Source organism: Ailuropoda melanoleuca, chromosome 18, assembly GCF_002007445.2.
Source record: "Ailuropoda melanoleuca isolate Jingjing chromosome 18, ASM200744v2, whole genome shotgun sequence".
NCBI classification, from domain to species: domain Eukaryota; kingdom Metazoa; phylum Chordata; class Mammalia; order Carnivora; family Ursidae; genus Ailuropoda; species Ailuropoda melanoleuca.
The window spans coordinates 30,316,623-30,333,743 of NC_048235.1; the positions used below are offsets into that span (position 1 = coordinate 30,316,623).

The 17,121-nt window shown below is 44.5% G+C and overlaps 1 long non-coding RNA gene across 1 annotated transcript in view; it reads left to right on the forward strand.

Moving 5' to 3' along the window:
• The first annotated feature begins 15,939 nt into the window (after positions 1–15,939).
• Positions 15,940–17,121, forward strand: part of LOC117797067 — a 12,287-nt gene continuing 11,105 nt past the window's right edge. The window contains exon 1 of the long non-coding RNA XR_004621889.1: positions 15,940–16,023. This is a non-coding gene — a long non-coding RNA (uncharacterized LOC117797067). The remainder of the gene's footprint in view (positions 16,024–17,121) is intronic.

Sequence of the window (17,121 nt, forward strand, 5' to 3'; positions counted from 1 at the left end):
CTTGCCTCCCTGTGAAGGCTGAGAAGAACCTGCCATTTATAACCCGTGGAAAACAACAGAAAAGTTTTGCAAGGGGAAATTACCCAATTTTGTAACGTAAGTTAACAGTAGGGGACATTGACAGAAAACAGTAAAGATAGAAATCCATCATGGGCTAAGCGACATTCCAACACATGCAGTCTTTGCAGCCCACTTCTCTAGGAAACGGTCCCTTGTTGGGTTTTAATTCCATCAGGTACTGGTTTCGGCTGGTTCCAAGTGGAGATCCCATGGCCAGAAGCTGCTAGACCAGGGACGTGAAGGGAATCACATTAGACCCGTGAGGAGGAAACGTCACATGGGAGTCTTAAAGTTGGCAGCTGTCCTGGTGACTTAGGTGGCTGTGCCGTGCCCAAGACAGGCAACTTTGCATAAGGACAGAAATGAAGAGAGGGCATCAAGATTCTGGGTCTTATTACCATCCTGGCCAGGGTACTAACATCCAGCTAAAAGGCAGGCTTTCTTCTCCCCGTAGAGTAGCCACAGGCTGGAAGATTGCAGCCTAGCAATCGACATGAAAGTGTTCCAATAAGACCACACTCCTTGAAAAGCCCCTGAAATGAAAGTAAAGGGAGAGGAGAGGAAGTACTCACTAAGTTTGCCCCGAGTCCAGACTGGAAGACTCAAAGCCCCGCGTTGGGTGCGCCAAAATGCTGTGGCTCGAACTGGTGGGGTTCGGAGCCCACGGCCAAGAAAGAATTCTTGAGATGTCTCTGGTGCACAGGTGGTTGTATTAAAGCCCGGGGACAGGATCCATAGGCAGTAAGAGCTACTAGTGCCCCAGGATCGTGAGGAGCAACAATTATATACTTACTTGGGAGTTGGGGGAAGTAAAGACCAAGGGAGGTTTCCAAAAGGACTTTCATATGCTAAAGAAGACTCAAAGGATATTGGAGGCCTTGCTATTGTCCAACTAAGGTTGCTTTTCCCTCTAGCAAAGCGTGACCATTAAGATAGCTGGGAGTTTCCTGGAGCAATGTCATACTCTGCCTGCTTCAAGTTTTTGTTAGTGGGCTGTGGGTTGTAAGGAAATTTAACTTTATCTACATTTCCTTCTGCCTTTGTTCCCCACATCAGTTTGTCAACCCAAACAGGTGGGTCATCAGTGCCCAGGCGCCCCCCCCCCCCCAGGATTTATCCTACCGTGCTGATTAGCACTAAGTTTCAAAGCAGGAAGAGAAAGGAGCAAGACTGAATAGTTGTAAAGCACTTAGAATAGTGCCTGACGTTTCTGTTTGTTTAACAAATAAAATAAAACGTATTTATCGAGCACCTAGATATTCTGGGCCCTATGTAAAGTCTGTTTGCTATAAGACATCAAAAAAATTTTTCTCTTTAATCCTGTCACTTCTGCAAATCACTGTCCCTGAGAAACTTAGCAAGACATCCACAGCTTTGCCAAAGATTTATTCTGCACCATTATAATTTAAGAGTTCTCGATTGCTCAGCTCAAAATAACTTGGTTTTCAACTGAACATAACTCTCTCTGATAAGGTAATATATTTAGATTTTTAAAAATTTGTTGATGGCCCAGGAAGGCCTCCAGATTTTATCATACCCCACAATATTTATCATCTTAAGCCCTGTTTTCCCTCAAGATAAGACATGTCCACTGCCTACGTCTGGTCTCTATCCTGCTCTAGAGACATGAGCAGACCTTTTACAAAAAAACATTTTCAGATGCAGCAAAAATACATACCCCTTTTCCTTCCTGCTTTGGGGCTTAGCGTGCTTTTTAGCAGTGACTATAGGGTAATCGAGAAGCACTGAGCAGCCTGACTGCCTGGCACAGTGCTGGGCACCACGAACCCAGGGGATACAAACAATGTAGCTCTCATCAGAGGTACCTAGAATCTTACTGAGGACATAAGATCCATGGAAAGCCATCAACTGATGAGTAATAAGGACCAGGCAATAAAACAGTCTGTGTTAATTTGTTCTGTTGTGGAGGCAGAACCGTACTAGTGATAAGGATAAATTTTTGAAAGGGTTTATTTTAAAATAAAATCTTCTTCTGAGGATAAATCAAAGATAACTATCTTCTTACGCAGTCTCTTCGTGTAATGCATTGAGAAAACTCTGCTCTCTCACCTACTAGCAGCCAGGCAAAGCAGTACTGAGCTCTTTTGAATGAGGAAAGAATTGTTTTCTGAACAATCTGGGAACTGAGTCATACATAGTAAGAGAAGACAGATTAACAGATAGGAAGGCAATGAAACAGACCACTCAGAATAGGAAGGATTTCCCCAGCTCCTCCAGCCCCCAGAAAGCCAGCTGTGATTCAGTGATTTCAGGAACTCTTTTTCTCTTTCCAATTTTGTTTTACTCCAGCCCTGCAGAGAGAAGACTGCCAGTCAGAACTTGCTCCTTCAATAAACAGAAATTCTTCTGCCAGAAAAGTTGGAAAACTCGTTAGTTGGAAGACATGAGGAGACCACTTTTCCTCTAGGGGAGCCGGTGGGAGATGGGGAGGGGCTGATGGGGACGGAGGCTGAGCACGAAATTCACCCAGCACCCCGCGGGGATCAGCACAGAGCTAGCTGCAAAGGAAGGAAGAAAACGCAGCTCACTTCCATCTCTGCAAATGAGATCTGGGCCAACAGTGAGACCTTGGAGAAGCAGAGCCTGCCAGGCCACTGTGCCTCAAATCTCGCATGAAACACTTTTGAAAGCTAAGGGTTTAGGGCACTTGAGTCACCCTTTCTGGAGGAAAGATCGCTTGGGGGAAGAAATCACTTCGCATGCTCCCTTCATTTTTACACACACGTTTTTATTCCAGTAAATCAAATTAAAGAGAAGGAAATAACTAAAGGACAGCTGCCCAACCCTTGGCAATGGTGGCGGGGAAAAACTGAACACAGGCTGGGCCTATGTGCTTATGCCACCTGGCAGGTGTGTGTCTTCTCTCACTTTCGTTCTCAGCTTTTACTCCATGGAAGCGGAGATTTTGTTCCCTGCTACATTCCCAATTCCTGGTACATGATACAGATGTAACTCAATGTAAATTTACTGAATGAATGAATGAATGAATGAATGAATGAATGAATGAATCGGCCGATGCAAAGACACTGTATTCTTTAGCACTTGGTTATATTATACATGGTGACTGGAGTCTGAGAGACATGGGTTCTAATACCGGCTGTGTTTTCTTGGCTTTGAGAACTCGGGCAGTTTACTAAACCTCACTGAGCCTCAGTTTTCTCATCTGTCAAATGGGGGCTAATAAAACCTATTGCTCACGGTTCAAAGGTATAAGTGAGATTATATACATGAGGTGCCTAGTACGGAGCCTGGTGCTTGTTAGACCCTCTTTGAATAGTATTTATTAATGCTGTTACCTATTAAATGCAATGATCCTGAAGTCAGCTGAGATCCCTGTCTTCTGTGATCCACAATGAAAGGGTTTCAAACCTTCCCCTGCCCATTATGGTGAAAGGCCTCTAGTCCTTTCACCTGTCACATCTTTCTAGGAATCTTGTGTAAGAGGTGGTGGTGTGTGGCGGTGGGTGAGGTGGGTGGCATGTAAGAAGATCAGATGTTTGGTAATAAAAGGTTTACCCTGCCATCCAGATAAGTCATTCAGATAAAAGTTTTCTCTGGTAATAGCTGTCTCTTTCTCTCTCTGAGCCAGGCTTCCTATTTAAATTCTTTTTCAGGGTTAAGGGGGGAGGCTAAAGTTTTTCTTGAGTCTGCTGGCTCATGATTGCCTTCAGCTCAAATAATCCAAAAGTCAAAGTGGCACATTTTGGGGTCACATACTCTGGTCCCCATCAGGGGCTGAGTAGATGCAGGTGAACTCAGAGTGAGGCCACGGTGCAGGTGAGTGCTAGGCTAGCAGGTGCCAAGCATGGTGCCAGTTGCCAGACAAAGGAAGGGTCTTGCTCCAACTTGGCCTTCCTCAGAAGGACTGAGCACTTTAGCGCAGCTGCAGAAAGGGGGTTCTCGCTAATTTGACACAATATTAGCTTATTAGCACTTTAGCGCAGCTGCAGAAAGGGGGTTCTCGCTAATTTGACACAATATTAGCTGGTTTATTGCCCGCCTCCTGTGATACCGTCAGCTTCCTGCCTGCCTACTCGGTGCCGCACATCACCTAGCACAGGCCTCCACGTAATGATAATAGTACCAGCACGCATTCAGGTCTGCATAGTGGGTTCTCTATAATTCTTTCTGTATTGGAAGAATTTAATCAATTTCTGGGTCGTGTTGCCATCCTGGGCTTGTGGATCCTACTCTTTGCCCAGGCGTGGAAGTATGTCCTTTCCTTCAAATTCATCCAAATGATCGTTCACAGAAGGACTTGGGATCTCACAGAGCTCACCAAAAGTCTGGAGAGATGAAAGAATGTACATCACGGTGCGGCAGCAATTTGAAATTAAACATCAGACAACTTCTCTTAGAAGTTCCCATTTCTACCACCTGGATTTTAGCCCCCGCCAGTCCTTCCCCCAGCTTCTCAGACCTCCTGCTCTTGAACAAAGAACAGATCCCTCCTGGTTTTCATGCAGAGCGGACAGCTCTCCTCAGCCACAACCCCCAACCTCAGCTCCGTCCCGAAGAAGAGCTTGCAACCAGGGGCTGTGAGATGCCCAGCGCAGCCTCTAACTTTCATCCTGATTCGCGCTGCCTTAGGCTGCAGCCCAAAGCCTGTCCCATGTCCCTGCTGATGCCACATCCACCAGCTCACTAGCTGCAGCTTCTCCGGCTGACATGACCTACTCCAGACCCTCTGTGACCTCTGGAAGGCTTCCCCTTGGCATGAGCAAATTCTGAGCTATGGATGGGCCATCTGTGTGGTGTCTAATTTCTTTCTTTGTCCCTGCCCAGCCACCACTTTCTGTACGAAAAAGGGATCTGTAGTGATTTGTAAGAATTATGCCTCCCCTTAGAAGATAGAAATGCCAATCTGAGTCCATTCACACTGGTCCAGTGAGCAGGTCTGCAAAGTGGGCAAAAATGGCACGACCCAGACAGATAATTCCTTGGAGAAAGAAGAACTGTAGACCCCTATTCATTTTATTATCTGAGGATGTCAGATAATTTAAATACACAGATAATCTCTCTACTTCATTTTGGTCCTTGGAAAAAATCAGGTTTATAGAGGTATAACTTACATATAATAAAATTTACCAATTTTAAGTGTATGATTTAGTGAGTTATTTTACAAGTGTATATAGCCTAGTAACCACCGCGAGATTCTCTCTGTAGAACATGCCTATCACCCCAAAAGATTCTCCCATACTCCTTTGCCATCCACCCCCTCCCCTAGCTCCTGACCCCCAGCCCCTGGCAACCACCGATGCCATCAGAATAATTGTGCAGTTTGGCCCATTTTCACTTAACTTCTTAGCAACCATTTCTAGAGAACTGCTAAGGTGTGGTCAGCCATTTGGGTTGGGCTGGATTTCTCATGCTGAAGAGTCAGAGGCCAGAGATGACCAAACAACTGACCCAACAGGGTAGGGCTACAGAATAATGCAGGACTGAACTCGCCCAGGCAGGAAGGACTGCTGATCACTGAGCCGGCAGAGCCTGTGCCAAGAATGAGGAACAGAGAGGAAAGGGAAAAGCTAGTACAGTCTGGGGCTTGGGGTGAGGGGTGCTGGAGGAAGGCCACACAGCCCTCTGAGATAGGAACTTTAATCGCAGGCCCTGGCTGTGTTGCAATTCAACTGTCAGACCCAAGTCCATCCTGAGCCCAGGCTGCCTTCGGCACTTCCCCTTGTCAGGACTCGGTCCCACCGACGTGCCAGTCCCAGCTTCTCCTTTCTGCAGGAGGCTGCCGGCCACACTCAGGGCTGCCAGATCGCCAAATAGGTAAACTGGGTCTTGGCCCCCGGGACACCCCCCCTTCCTGGCTCAGGATCTTGGGGGGGGCTCTATCTGAGTGTGTGGCACCCAACTCCTTTCTCCTTTCTCCCTTGGGCCTCCGGGTTCAGGCCCTTTTCTATGAGTGGGACCCTTTGTTAGAGCGTTTGAATTTTAATTGGAAGAGGAAAAGAAGGAAGTAAATTAACATGTATGGAACAATCTTTTACCAGAAGGAAGGAAAAATTCAAACAAGAAGAAAGATGCAAAATGAAAAATAAAAACCTCTCTCTCGGTCTTGACTCCTAGCCTGTCCCCCAAGAGCCAACATTGTCAAACATGGCTTGTACGTCCTTTGCACAGGGAGGGAGAGGGATATTGTTTAAAAGCAACATAACATACACGTGGCTCTGCACCGTCCCTTCATCACCCCAGAATTCATCTTGGAGTGCTTTCCATGCCAGCATATATATCAATTTTGATATAATTTCAGGAAACCTACAAGAATAATAGAACTCATGAGCCAGATTCAGTATTCACATTTCACCCCTTTTACTTAATCATTTTCTCTGTATCTATCTCTCCATCTACATATTATTTTTCCTGAGCCATTTTTTTTTAAAGATTTTATTTATTTATTTGACAGAGATAGAGACAGCCAGCGAGAGAGGGAACACAAGCAGGGGGAGTGGGAGAGGAAGAAGCAGGCTCATAGTGGAAGAGCCTGATGTGGGGCTCGATCCCAGAACGCCAGGATCACGCCCTGAGCCGAAGGCAGACGCTTAACCGCTGTGCCACCCAGGCGCCCCTTCCTGAGCCATTTTAAAGTATGTTAGAGACACTGTATCCCTCCCCTTAATTTCCAGAATAGGACCTTCTCTTATGTAACCACAGTTCAATTATTACAATCAGGAGACTTAACATTGATACTATTACCTGATTCACAGTCGGTACTTAAATTCTGTCAGTTGTCCCAGTAATATTCTTTTTAGCTATTTTTCCCCAGTCCAGGATCACATATTGTATCTAATTTTCCTATCCCATTGTCTCCTCTCATCTGGAAAAATTCCCCAGGCTTTCTTTGTATTCCTTGATGTTAACATTTTTAAGGAGCACATGCCAGTTATTTTGTAGAATACAGGTTCGTCCGGCGCCTGGGCAGCTCCGTCAGTTAAGCATCTGCTTTCGGCTCAGGTCATGATCCCAGGGTCCTGGGATCGAGTCCTGCATCAGGCTCCCTGCTTAGTGGGGAGTCTTCTTCTCCCTCTGCCCCTCCCCCTGCTGGTGCCCTTTTTCTCTCAAATAATTAACTAAAATCTAAAAAAAAAAAAATACAGGTTTGTCTGACGTGACATTGTGTCTGTTTCAGAGGAGCATCTCAGGGGGCACATGATGTCATCGTACCCCACCCACTACTGGTGCCCTTGACCTTGATCACTTGATTAAGGGGAGGTCTGCCAGATTTCTACCCTTGTAAAGTTACTATTTTCTCTTTGTAATTAAGGCGATTTGTGTAAATGTCCAATTCCTCATCAAACTTTTATCCATTCAATTCAGCATCCATTGATGACTTTCCTCCTATTATTCTTACAGTTGGAATTCTACTGTAAAGGTTTTTTTAAACTGGCATTCTGCTATAAAAAAGAGCTTTCCTTTCCCTGACATTTATTTATTTGTGTGTTTGTTTATATTAGCGTGAACTCTTAGATTTTTTTTTTTTGAGAGAAAGAGAGAACAAACACAGAAGCAGGGACAGCAGCTGGTAGATGGAGAAGCAGGCTCCCCGCTGAGCAAGGAGCCTGATGCGGGGCTCGATCCCAGGACCCTGGGATCATGACCTGAGCAGAAGGCAGGTGCTTAACTGACTGAGCCACCCAGGCATCTAATGAACCCTTAGATTCTTGTATTATTCAATGAGTTACAATCCAATGCCATTATTTTTTTTTGTTTTGATGCTCAAATTGTTCCAGATGGCCAGTGAAAGCCACTTCAAATTCAATGTCCTTTTGATATGTCCCCAACATTCTTTGAGCATCTCTTTACATTCTGGCATGAAAAGATATTTTAGGATCATCTTATACTTTCTATGCAGCTGCCCTGGAATCGGCCTTTATCCCAGGAGTTCTGGCTCCTTTTAGTGGAGAATCTTGGAAACCAAGATCAGGCTGCTAGCAGCTCATACGTTTTCACCTAATTGATTCTTCAGCTAACTATTATTCTATGGTATGTATGTAACATGATTTATGTAACCAGTCACCTCTAATGGACATTTGGAGTGTTATCAGTTTTCTTGCTAATACAAAAGTGTGCTGCTGTGAGTATTCTTACACATATATCTTGGTTTACATTTGGAAATATGTCTGTAGAACAAATTTCTAGCACTGAAATTCTGGATCAAGTTTATACATTCAAAAATAGAATATGTTTCCAATTATTCCTTGAAAAGATTAGAAAATTATACTGATTCCCATATACTCCCATCAATGAGGTATGGGAATGTCTGTTGGATGAAATCTTACTAACTCTAAATACTAACAAAATTTTAAAATTTTGTCAGTTTGACTATGGTTTCTTGTGTCGTGTATTTCATACTGCCTCGTCCTGTTTTTTTTCTCATAAGTATATATTTTCTTTATTCTTATCGATATCCTTGTAAACTGAGAAAATTTGTCTTTTGACAAAATTTTTCCCAACTTATTTTCGGACACTGCTTAGTGTTATTTTTGTTGTTGTTGTGAAAAACTTTTAAACATTTATGATAACCAATTTACTGATGTTTTGTGGCTTCTGGGCTTTATATTCTGTTTAGAGAAGCCTTCCCTCCTACAAGATTATTTTAAAAATCTAATTTTCTCTTTGTACTTTTGTAGTTTGTTTGTTTGTTTGTTTTAGGGTTAATGTTCCATTTAGAATTTCTTTTTGTATGAGGAATAAGGTAGTGATTCAGCACTATTTTCCCCCCAAGGAGCTAGCTTATTGTTCTGGCCATTTATATAAAAATCCATCTTATTGAGGCTCCTGGGTGGCTGAGTTGGTTAAGCAACTGCCTTTGGCTCAGGTTATGATCCCAGCATCCTGGGATTGAGCCCCACATGGGGCTCCCTGCTCAGCAGGGAGCCTGCTTCTCCCTCTGCCCCTCCCCCCTTGTGCTCGCTCTTTCTCAAATAAATAAAATCCTTTAAAAAAATAAAAATCTATCTTATTTCTCACTTCATTGAAATGCCACCTTTATTAGAAACGCCTTTCTTATTTGTTTTGTGTCTATTTCTGAACTCTATTTTGTTCAATTCAGCTCTTTCTTATTCTCTGGGGTGGGGGGACTATCTTAATTATTGTAGCTTCATAATACATTTTAATATCTGGAAGATAATACATGAAAATATTTCTCCAGGGGCGCTTGGGTGGCGCAGTCGTTAAGCGTCTGCCTTTGGCTCAGGGCGTGATCCCGGCGTTATGGGATCAAGCCCCACATCAGGCTCCTCTGCTATGAGCCTGCTTCTTCCTCTCCCACTCCCCCTGCTTGTGTTCCCTCTCTCGCTGGCTGTCTCCCTCTCTGTCAAATAAATAAATAAAATATAAAAAAAAAAGAAAATATTTCTCCATCATTGCTAATGAGGAAAAGGGATGAAGCAACTTGCTCCAGGCTACAGAGAAGTTACTAGTATGTGGGGACTCACGCCAGCCTCTCACTCCTCTTCAGGGCTTGTTCGAAAGTCGTGACCTTACAGCCGGGCTGAGCAGGTTCTGAGGTCTCCCTAGGATTCAGAAGAGTTACCAGCGGTCCCACCCAACAATAAAGGTCTTGCGGTTAATCTTAGAATGTAATAGATGTTTCTGAAAGGTTATATTAACCAATTTTTATAAAGTGAATCCTTTTTCATATGAACCAGAAAGAGTCCCTGTTGAAAAGAACCCTTTAAAGATCTCCTAGGAAAGCAGAGTCTTTTTGCAATTGTTAAATTTGCTCCTTCATGTGGGAGTCTCCCAATCGAATGGAGGCCACCAAATGTGGGGTGACCTGATCGGGTGGAGGCTGGCCGTGCAGCGTGCGGGTGGCGAGAGAAATCACGGGAGGCAGAACAAAGGAAATTGAAGTTTATTGAATACATGCAAGGAGTTGTGGACAGGACGGCGAGGGCAAGACCATCTGCCACGAGGCGATGGTGGGGGCTGTCATTAAAGAGGGAAGGGGGGAGGTATGGAAACGTGTGGAATTTTCCTTCTTTGGTACCTGTGTCCGGTGTAAGTAACCCATTGGTCAGCTAGGGCTTATGGCTGTCTTGAAGAGGGTGGCCTGATGAACCTGTCAGTATTCAGCCAGGGGGTTGGGGGTTGCTGTGGGTCCTTCTACCTTACTCCGCTTTCCATGGTTCAAGTTGGTTGCCTAAAAGCAGTCTCTATACTTCACTTATCTGTTCTGTGATTCATTTTTGGAGAAGATATCTGGGTCTCTTAGAAAGAGGCATACCTACCCTATTAGAGTCCAATCGCATTATGGCCAGTGTGCGGTGAGACCAAAGATACCTGTGAAAGTAGCAATAAGATAGAGATCAGAGCCTCCTGGGGAACATCCTTCTGATTTCACCAGCGTCTGATAGTCACTGAGCAGTTGTCTGGCAAAAATGAGCAGCCAGACAAACGATGGTATCAACGGTCCAAAGAACCAGTTCATCTTCCTTAGTCAGGCAACTTGAAATTGCTGTGTAGGGACAGTCAAAGGGCAGAAAAACCGCAGGACAAACTGGCTCTTCTCACTGCGATGTTGTAGTTCTCGGCAACAAGATCAAGGAGTATCCCTTGCACCGAGATATTTCCTGATACTGCAGAGCTAGGATTAGGAAGCGTTGATCCATGGCTGATCTGTGCTAGGGGCTCCAGGTAAATCTGTGAATTTATAAACTGGATCCTCATATGTCAGTTTTATGACATACGCTTTTCTTATTTAAATGCATTTTTAAAACGCAAAGCAATATACTTGAGGGCGGAATCAGAACACTATGGCTGTAGATAGTACAGAAAGTGAAAAGGCCCACAAGGCCACTTGCAGAGATGCTCTTCTGCAATCTTTTTATACTTAATACTTTCAACGTCTTGAAAATATATCTCTGCCCATTCTTACTCTTTTTAATAGCAGCTTTGTAGACCGTTGGATGGATGTATCACTTCTTAACCCATTCATGGCTGTTCCAAATGTCAGCCATTACACACGAGGCAATACACATCCTCGAATGTGTAAGGGGCGCCTGGGTGCCTCAGTCAGTTCAGCGTCTGCCTTCGGCTCAGGTCATGACTCCAGGGTCCTGGGATGGAGCCCCGTGTCGGGCTCCCTGCTCAGCGGGGAGTCCGCTTCTCCCTTTTCCTCCGCCCCTCTGCCTGCTTGTGCTCTCTTTCTCTCTCTCAAATAAATAAATAAAAACATATTTTTAAAAAATCCTAGAATGTGTATCTTTGAGCACACGTGAAGAATTTCATAGAAGTCCCTAGACATGGAATTGCGAGTTCAAAAATTATGCAGATACAAATGTTGTAATAATAATTGACTAACTGCTTTCCAAAATGTTTATGTTTTCCGGCATTTTCTAGATGAGGGCTCTTATGTCTGGTAAGCTAAGGGATGCCTTTCCCCTCTCAGCCTGAGTCTTCAACTCTCTTGTGATTGCAATAAGATGAAACTACGGGGTCCTGAGACAGGGTCTCGATCCTCCTTTATTTTCCGTCAGATGCTTACTAAATGGTGTCCAGATAAAGCCCACACTGCTCTCTGCCTTCCCCGGGTGATTGTCCACCACCCAGCAGCCTCTCCGCCCCAGAGCTGGGTGGCCTCTAGGCGCTGTTGACAGGCGGCCGGCGACCTGACCTGTGGCTGAGCCTTTGTGTACACAGTCATCCGAGGTACTGAGGGGATGCGGTGTCTTGACCCGTTTTGCTGCTTTCCTCACATCAGAAGTTGCAAATCCCTGGCGTCATCCGATCACGGTGCTTTCACTTCCTTGGGGGGGACCAAGGGGAAGAGAGAGAGCTATTCCTCACATGCAGAAAATTGTAAAAACTGTGATTTCTAAACGAAGGCTTAATAGCTCCTTTGGGCCCGGGCTTTTCCAATGTCCTTTGATCTCCGCCCCCTGCCCCCGCGCAGATGTACCCTCTGTCTGGGAAAAGGCACACAGACCTTGGTGCAGCTGCATGAGGAAAACAGAAAAACCACAGCCTGTGTATCCCAGACTTCCATTCAGTGGGCAAGTTCATTCGTAGGAGATTTTCCTGAGGATTTCCTATATACTGCTGGAGTAGACATTATGGCAGTCAGTGTTTGAACCCAGGTCTTACTGATTTATACACTTATGCTAGGGAACAAACTGTCTTTTCAACAAATGGTCTTGGAACAATCAGATATCCACACCCAGAATGAAATTGGACCCTTACGTTATACTACACGCAGAAATTAACTGAAAGTAGATCGTATACAACTTGATGGCAAAACCCCCAAATAATCTAATTTAAAAATGGGCAAAGAGGGGCACCTGGCGGGCTCAGTCAGTGGAGCATGCAACTCTCCATCTTGGGGTTGTGAGTTCAAGCCCCACATTGGGTGCAGAGATTACTTAAAAATAAAAATGGGCAAAGGACCTGAACAAATATTTTTCCGAAGAAAACATACCAATGACCAATACGTACATGAAAAGGTGCTCAACATCACTATTCATTAGGGAAATGCAAACCGAAGCCACAATGAGATGTCACCTTACGTCCATTAGGATGGCTATATCAAAAACAAAAACAAAAAACAAAACAAAACAGGAAATAACAAGTGTTGGTAAGGATGTGGAGAAATTGGAACCCTCGTACACTGTTGGTAAGAATGCAAAACATTAGAGCATCTGTGGAAAACAGTGTGGCAGTGCCTCAAAAAATTAAAAATAAGAATGCCATGTGAGTCCAGCAATCCTACTTCTGGACACATACCCCGAATAACTTTAGTAGAGACTTAAAGAATTTTGTACACCTCTGTTCACTATTAGCAATATGCAAAAGGTAGAAGGAACCCAAGTGTCCACTGACAAATGAATGGATGAACAAAAGTGGTACATAAACACTGCAGAAAATTATTCACCCTTTAAAAAGGAAGGAAAGTCTGATCCAGGCTACAAAACAGTTGAACCTTGAGGACATGAAGCCAAGTGAAAGAAGCCTGTCACAGAAAGACAAAGACTGTATGATTCCACTTGTACAAGGTACCTAGCATGGTCAAACTCATAGAAATAGCGTAGAATGGTAGTTGCCCGGGGCGTGGGGAGTTATTGTTTAATGAGCACAGAGTCTTCCTTTTGCAAGATGAAAAGAGTCCTGGAGGGGGAGTGTGCTGGTGATGGTTGTCCAGCAATGTGAATATATTTAATGCCACTGAACTGTGCACCTAACAATGGCTGAGATGGGAAGTTTTACATCATGTGTATTTTACGGCAAATAAAAAATTTTAGCAGTCCGTGTTAGTTCTTCTCCAATGTAAAGCCTATGTTGTTTCTCAAAAGTGGGCCCCACAGACCATTCGTTTTCTTAAAAGTTCAGATTCCTGGGCCTCACTCCCAGCCTATGGGATAGTACTCTAGGAAGAAAAGTCCAAGAATCTGCCTTTCGACAGGGTCAGATGATTCCTAAGTCCACCAGTGTGAGAACCACTGTCTTACAACCTCGTGGCTGACTTGGGGACACAAGCAGCTTCCTCACACATAGCCCTCTGCATGGGAAAAATGAAAGCTGGGACTTAGAAAATCAAAATGAACCACAAGGGTGCCTGGCTGGCTCAGTCAGTGCAACATGAGACTCTGGATCTCGGGGTTGTGAGTTCAAGCCGCACATTGGATATAGAGATCACTTAAAAATAAAAAATCATTAAAAAGTGGGGGTGCCTGGGTGGCTCAGTCGGTTGAGATCTGACTCTTGCTTTTGGTTCAGGTCACAGTCTCAGGGTCCCGGGATCGAGATCCGAGTTGGGCTCCACGCTCAGCAGGGGTCTGTTTCTCCTTCTCCCTCTGCCCCTGCTCGTGCTCTCTCTCACTCACTCTCTCTCTCTCAAATAAATAAAACCCTAAAAAAGGAAAAGAAAAGAAAATCTTAGAGTATTTACACTACCTTTGTAGAGGACCTGCTCGTGTCTCTCTTTCTCTCTCTCAAATAAATAAATAAAATCTTAAAAAAAAAAAAAAGAAAACAAAACTACAAGGCTTTAGTGATCATAAAATTACCCGCCCATGTGACAAATGTACGGGCCTGGATTTCCGAAACTTGTTTGGATGACCGCAAAGCATGACAAACGTCCCGAATAAAATCATTAATGTGACTTGATGAAAAGTGTTCATGTATCATCCGTGAAACCAAAACATGATTACTAGAAGTAGTTACCCCCCAAAATAATAGGAAACCTGTTTTGGAGTTTATATAAGACCATATAGCCTTAAAATCAGATTAGAATACCTTCAGGTGAAACTGCTAATAAAGCAAGATACGCTCAACGATTAAAGTACCACATCGTCTGAGTTCGGCCCAGTTTCTACATAGACTCTAATCTTTCCAATATAAGCCAATTCTAGATCACATGCTATTCTTTTTTTTTTTTAAAGATTTTATTTATTTATTCGACAGAGATAGAGACAGTCAGCGAGAGAGGGAACACAAGCAGGGGGAGTGGGAGAGGAAGAAGCAGGCTCCTAGTGGAGGAGCCTGATGTGGGGCTTGATCCCATAACGCCGGGATCACGCCCTGAGCCGAAGGCAGACGCTTAACCGCTGTGCCACCCAGGCACCCCCACATGCTATTCTAAAAGCTCAAATATTGCGTGTCCAATGTTCTTAAAATTATTTATCACTGAAGCAGAGCAGTTCATTCTTATTTTAATGTTCTGAGCACCAGTCCCTCAAGGTACTCACTTGCCCTTACAAACTTCGGGTTCCCACCAGTACTGTGGCGCCTACACTCAGTCCTGGGATCTGACTCAGCCTCGCAGCTAAGGGGCCTCACGCAGCACTCCAGCAGCAGCGCAAGCGGGCTGACCTGGAGTTCCGCTAGTTGACAGTCTGACATTCTGCTGGCAATCATGTTGATTAACAGTTAGTATTGTTATTAAACCTAACCAGAACTCAGGGGTTATGGCTAGGATTGGAGATGTTTTAGGGCTCCAAGAACAGAGAAGACACAGACCTATGTCTTGAGGGACCCGCCTGTGGTCAGCAAGCCTGGTTCTACAGCAGGCATTTGTGAAAATGGTGATGGGGCGGCTCCAGTCCCCAGCGTTCCCTAGCCCTCCTGGAGAGTACCGGCTGGACCAGAAGTAGCCGGGCGAGGCTCCGAGGACCAGCGGGGAAAGGGGACACCATGAGCAGAGGTGGCATTGGCTTTATAAACCAGAGGCCATGGAAGGACTGTGTGCAGCAGCAGCAAGTGCGACAGAATGAGGGCAGTGACAAATAACCAGGCATAAGGGGTTGACATCTTTGTGGAAGGCAGCAGAAAATAGTATGGGCCACTCAACCACTACTAATTGACCAACCACATATAGGGAGTTTTTATGTTACTTTTGTTATTGCTTATAGGGGCCCTACCTCCTTTGCATATCTACCTGGCAACATCTACCTTAAAATCTCTAATTTTTCCATTACTTTTTCAGTGCTCAGTGCTGCTATAAGGGGAGGCTGTCTAATCAGAGCAACTAACACCTGCAACATTGGGTCTAGTCAATATCTTAACTATTTATCAGTGCTGGTAATTTTTCTCCCCGCCGTAGGGAGGATGCTCTTAACCATGTTTACTTTGAATTGATGCTCTTTATTTGCCACATTAGGGAGCCTCTCTACCTGATATAAGTAAATCAGCTCTCTGCGCTAAGCCTGAGTCCCACGCATCCTCTCTCTTCTGCCAGGTTAACAACATGGCTTTTACCTAAAGCTCATAAGCAGATGATCTTCCATTTCCATATTAACGCCACCATTTTCTCCTACAAATGGCTAAGACTCTCCATAGTTTTCATTTGTTTCCAGTAGGGGGAGCGACCTTGTTACCACTGGGCGGTAGAGAAAGTCCTTGCTCCTCATGAGGCTGCAGGAGGGAGGGGTAGTAGGAACGCCTCATTCCAGCTTGGGGAGAGTGGAGGTGGAGGCTCTCTGCTCAGCCTTTCTCATACGGGTGAGTGTGGTCCAGTTTTAACTGCAGCGTTTGGAGAGGGGAGAGCTATTGTCTACAAGTTTTCTGTTTGGTAGGCTGCCCCTTCCTTGATCTTTGGCTACAGGAAGCGGGCTTTTCTTGAGGGCTTTGTGTGTGTGTGTGCACACGTGTGTGTCTGAACTCATCGGCATCTCTAGGTGGCTCCTGCTTCAGCTCCGTGTGTGGGATACGCGAGGCACGAAGAGAGCTCAGGAAACATACCACCATGTTGTTTCTTGGGTCTCATAGACCCAGCCAGTCTGTCTTCTCTCCATCTTTTGGAGTCTTCCTAAGTTTGTTTTGTATCTAATGTTCAGGGTTTCTAGTTGTGCTTAGCAGTAGAAATAGGGAAAAGCATATCTACACCATCTTCCAGGGAGCAGAACTTACCCGTTTTTACTCTTGCCTGTAAGTGATATATTGATACAAGACTCAGAGTCACAAATGACTTTTTCACAGGCAGTATTAGCTGCGGCACTAATTCAAGCATATGAACGTTTATAGGAGCGAAAACTCTTACATTCTCTCACGGTTGAACTTCTATATTATTTATTCGATAATTCAAATTGTGAGAAAATTTATTGGGGTACTATTTATTTGTTTGAGGATATGAACATTACTATCAGCTGACTTAAGCCAGCTTTTACTCCTGTTAAGCTAATTGGAACAAACTGGGGGCACCTGGCTGGCTCAGTCCAAAGAGCATGTGACTCTTTTTTTTTTTTTAAAGATTTTATTTATTTATTTGACAGAGATAGAGACAGCCAGTGAGAGAGGGAACACAAGCAGGGGGAGTGGGAGAGGAAGAAGCAGGCTTCCAGCAGAGGAGCCCGATGTGGGGCTCGATCCCATAACGCCGGGATCACGCCCTGAGCCGAAGGCAGACACTTAACCGCTATGCCACCCAGGCGCCCCAAAGAGCATGTGACTCTTGATCTCAGGGTCGTGAGTTCAAGCTCCATGTTGGGTGTAGAGATTACTTGAATAAATAAACATTTTTTTTTACATTTCATTTTTTTTAATGATTTTTTAAATTATATTATGTTAATCACCATACAGTACATCCCCGGATTCCGATGT